Raw genomic sequence first — 4,946 nt, 5'->3', positions numbered from 1 at the left:
TAACTGGTGTTAGGTCACTTACGTTTGTATATCTATGTTAATTCGTTTGTGTTCATTTACGTACTTGAACTGCTCGTTTATGTAACTAACAAACAAACATAACCGAAAATGAACATGCTCATTGTCATGTTCTTAACGAACAAACACAAACAGGAAAGCCTCATTCGTTTAATTATTCGTGTTCGACCGTTAGTTTGATTAAAGGTAAACGAATGAACATGAGCATACCCGGTTCGTGTTCGTTCGGTTTGTTTACAAGCCTAATAGCATGAAAATACCAACTTACTTTCCCTCAGCCTAACTTTGGTATATTAAAGTCAGCAAAATTTTAAATACACGACAAACCCCCAGATTCAATTTTTGTACATAAAAGTCCATAAACTTGTCTTGATAAAAAAAATATAAAAAAATCTTTTTTTTTTGGCCTAGAATACACGTTGCTTGTGAAAAAAAGTAGTGACTTGTTACCCACTAATCAAATATAGATGAGGTGACATTTAACATTTCTGTACAATAGTATGCTGGTATTTCACGATATTAGCCCTTTAAAATAAAAGAAAGGTGGAGAATTTACGTGTTTGCCCAGAAGCAGCTGCAGGAAGTGCAGGAATCTTAATAGCTGCAAGATCAAAAGGGAGTTGAAAAGATGAGTTTGATATGAAGATATTGAAGTTTACAATATGATTAAGTTTAGGGGCACAAACGTACTTTTGTTGCAAGATGAAGGGGGTAAATGTGAAAGTGAAGGCCACGTTGCGGGAATGTGATCATTGAGATCACAAAGAAAGCTCACTCCTGAATCTCTATCAAATGTTGCATCTGAAGGCAAGCTTGGAAGAAGACATCCAGACTCTAAAGTCAAAAGTCAAAACAGTTGACAAATGGTCAAACATCTATCAAATAGTTGACTAACAGTCAAACATATCTAAAAAGAGATTCTTTTATTTACCTTGCATTCCATTGGCTGCATTGAGTTGTACATTCCAACAAGTCGAGAAATGATATAAAATATCATATCAGAGTCATGTTACCGAAAACATTGATAATAAATAAGTTGAAAACAAAAACAAAAACAAAAACAAACCTTGGAGGGAGAAGTCTTGCAGGCTTATATGACAAAGTTTAAAAATATCATTTGTTATATTTTCTTTTTGTAATTTCTTTCCAAGTGAAGCTGCACAATTTAATGCTTGAAAATTGGTTAAAAAGCTTTGCTTTTGCAAGTGAGACACGTAACCTCCCACTGCGGTACAACATGATGTTTGGTTGCTGATTTCGTCTCCACAACTCGTGCAACGGGTCCCACATTTGGCAAAACCAACGGCAAACTGAAATAAAGAAAGCAATATTCATTTTCTATCCAAGTTTCTTGATGTTTCCCATTTTACCCTTACATTCAGACTTGAACTTTTTTTTCAATATTGAAAGATTACCAGAATATTATAAATAATTTCATTGTTGTAATCCATATCCATTTATTTGAAAATATCATAGAAATATTTATTAATGATCAGAAATGTTTTTGCAAAAAGATTGTAACTAAGATAACGTGAGGAAACCGTATGCAAGAGGCAAGAGCCAAGACAATGAAGGGCAAAATGGAAAATCTTGAAAATGCATAAAATTCCATTTGAGTGGCAACTTCTAGCAACTAAAGCAAGAAAGAAAATGGGAAAATCTTGAAAATAAAGGCAAAATGTCCATTTTCTGGCCAAAATGCAAGAAATGAAAAATTAGCGCAAGGGCAAAATGGTGAGTCTTGAAAATAAGGGGCAAAATGTCTATTTTGTAAGGCATTTTGCGAGACACTAAAAATAAAATCAGGGGCAAAATGGAGAATCTTGAAATTAAAGGAAAATTGCAAGACGCTAAAAATACAAGCAGGGATAGAATGGGGAATCTTGAAATTTAGGAGCAAAATGCAGGACACTAAAAATACAAGCAGGGGTAAAATCAGGAATCTTGAAATTTAGGGGCAAAATGAGAAATCTTGAAAAAGATGAGCAAAGATGTCATTTACCGGACTTTAAAAATAGTAATCATTAGTTCAAACCAACGACTGTTTCTCTCATCTATAAACTAATTTAACAGATCAAATAAAGCAAGATTAACTAACCTTTATTAAGATTGCAACTAGCTAAACCTCTAAGAACTTCTTTAGCGCGTGCAGGTTCAAGTTTACTCGCTAACCATCTCAAAACAATATTTTTACAATCACTAATCACCCGATTTGAAATATCAGACGGATGCCGAATCCCCATGGCATCAAATTCCAAAGAAGAAACCGAAGCAAGATCTTTTGCAGCTTCTGTTAACGCATTCTGACATGTTTCCTGACAACACTCGTTAACAAGGTCAATCTTTCCACAATTAGCAAGAATCTTGGATGTGTTGACCATTTTTTCAAACCCGACAACATCTTTGACCGGACAAGAAGCTTCTGTTAGGTTTGATGGACCAATGGAACATATCTGCTGCAAACTGTTGTTTGCACCTTGACTTATGAGGATTTGGTCAAAGTCAGAAAGACAGTGTTTAGCTAGAGTCGAATTTAGAGAAAGATATTTGGTTTTTTTACTCGATTGACCGATAAGAATCACTAAAGTTGCCTCGAATTGTGGGCAGCATACTACATTGGCTAAGTATGGTGCAAACACGGTGAAACAATCGATTGCAGTCATGCTCATCATGGTGTCTATGGCATCAAAGTCTAGTGTACACATGCCTGAAAACATTCGTTTAAGTAAAATGAAATTAGTTTAGAATAGATCATTATTAAAGTATTAGCCATTATCCACATGATGGTCCCTGTGGATTGCCCGTTTTTCGAAAAATATGTCAAAAACGCAAGAAGATGACCATATCTCCATATGTGTTGCGTTTGTGTGAACAGCAAGACTACCGGTGTAATTTAGAAAAGTAGGTACTAAGCATGTAATATGGGCAAACCATAGGGACCATCCGCGTAACTAACTCAAAATTGTTAAGTGGAGTTTCTCGGCAACTCGACCCGGCCTGGACCGTTTTGACAAAAGGTGAAACGAACCTGATAACTTTGGGGCGGAGTTATTTGTGATTGTGAAGGGTGACAACGGAGACGGTGCAAGAAGAGGATAAAGGGGCTGAGGATTGGCAGTTGGAGAAATCATGGGCATCAAGTTATCCACTTTTGTATCAAAAACTATTGGATTTTTCAGTGAATTGCAATGGTTGTCACTGAAACCTGTCCAAAAGCTCATGTGTTAATGAAACATAGCAAAATATGTAACAAAAGTTATCTGCTTATTGTTGTTTCATATAAATTATATAGTATTAAAGTGCATACACAAATAAGGGTTTGTAGGTGACAACATGAATCCTAACAATAAATAGCACATCTCAACCATGTGAAAAGTATCTAACAACCAAAGAAATATAAATAGCTTCAATAAATGCTAATAACTGCAAGTAGTTGTGTGCCAAACATTTTAAAACAAATTGCTTGTTTAATGATTTTATGCCCATCTTGTATGCAGAAAACAATTATATATTGAAGAATTAGTCCTTAATAGTTTAAATAATGCATAATAAACACAAAAGTATATCACAAGTAAAGGCTAAATGGTAATTTTAAAAGTAAATTGAGCTATTTCTTCCATATTTTTATGTTTTTTTAATTGACATACAAAAATGGGATTTGTTATATTTGTGATGAATTTCATTATTAAATTTAGAAGTTGAGGATTACAATGTTTGACTTTAAAAAGTCAAAATTCACTACTCTCAATTTCTCCATAATTCAAAGCCCTAGAATTAGGTTCACTACCATGAAAGTGACAAGTTTTCTTGACATACAAAATTATTATTTAAATAAAACTTCAACAAAGAAAACAAAGCAAATCCCTTAAATGATAAATCTTGAATCAACAATACAACCAAATATTATTAACAAATTATAATACAACACAAAATAAACAGCAAAATTTGAGCTTAATATTCACATTCTTGAATTCATGCAAGTAAACTAAAGAAACCCAATTTTAGAACCCTATACACAGCACATAATCAAGAAACTAACAATTCAGCAAACCCAAGTATCTAAACCTTGAAAAAGATCAAAACTTTTTAACTTTATTCCACACCCAAGTGATAAAAATCATTAATTTGAACAATAACAAGCAAATAAAGTAAGCAACTAACATGGGTATATTTAACTATTTATGCATACTCACATAAAATAAGCAGAAACAAGAAAGTGAGCTTCTGGGCTTGTTTTTGTGTCATACTTGATGGGTTTTGATCACACTTGAAGAAAGATGAAATATATTATATGTAATGAAAATGCAAATAAAAGAGAGAATATAGAACAGAGGAGGTGTGAAGAGTGAAGAGTTAAAGAGAGAGAGAAAAGTCATTAATGAGATGCAAGTGTGTGGGGACAATGGTAGTAATTTGTAGTAGCTGTCCATTTATATGCCTAGACCCTACAAAAGAAATAATATTTAAAAAGTTTTTTTTAATTGTTTTAGTTATGAAAATCACCCTTAAAGTATGGTCACCTTGCAATTTGAATAAATAAAATTTTAGTTTACGTGTAAACGAGCTAAGTATTTAATTTTTTTTTGAACGGCAAATTAGGATCACTCACGGGCCATTGAAGTATCATTGTGTCACCAGCAAAATCACGCGATCATATCCATCTCCACTAGGCAATAATGCCTAACCACCAATTCAGGAGGAAACCCAATAAATCTTGGGGAAACCCCCTTGTGGGATTCGAACCCAGGACCTTATGGTCCCTAAGCCTTATCCTACCACCAAGATGCCACTAGGCTATAAAGCCATGAACAAGCCAAGTATTTAATGAATTATTTGTAAATTGTTCGGCTTGTTTATATAATACTCCATCCGGTCCATTATAAGTGTCCTAGTTTGATTTTTCAAGTCTTTCTTGTTTAACTTTGACC

At 33.8% G+C, this 4,946-nt stretch overlaps 1 pseudogene across 1 annotated transcript; it reads right to left on the bottom strand.

Moving 5' to 3' along the window:
• Positions 1–32: 32 nt before the first annotated feature.
• On the bottom strand, positions 33–4,338 carry LOC143558491 (putative GPI-anchored protein At1g61900; annotated as a pseudogene). Its single transcript, XR_013139748.1, has 7 exons — positions 4,212–4,338; positions 3,047–3,223; positions 2,113–2,725; positions 1,085–1,328; positions 950–964; positions 709–852; positions 33–619 (listed from the first exon to the last, which is right to left on the bottom strand). The product of XR_013139748.1 is annotated as a putative GPI-anchored protein At1g61900 (transcript).
• Positions 4,339–4,946: the final 608 nt, after the last annotated feature.

This window comes from Bidens hawaiensis, unplaced genomic scaffold (assembly GCF_021521415.1).
Source record: "Bidens hawaiensis isolate Kalapana, Puna unplaced genomic scaffold, B.hawaiensis_p1.1 tig00019545_1, whole genome shotgun sequence".
In the NCBI taxonomy this organism is placed as follows: domain Eukaryota; kingdom Viridiplantae; phylum Streptophyta; class Magnoliopsida; order Asterales; family Asteraceae; genus Bidens; species Bidens hawaiensis.
This window is presented reverse-complemented; position numbering and strand designations above follow the sequence as displayed.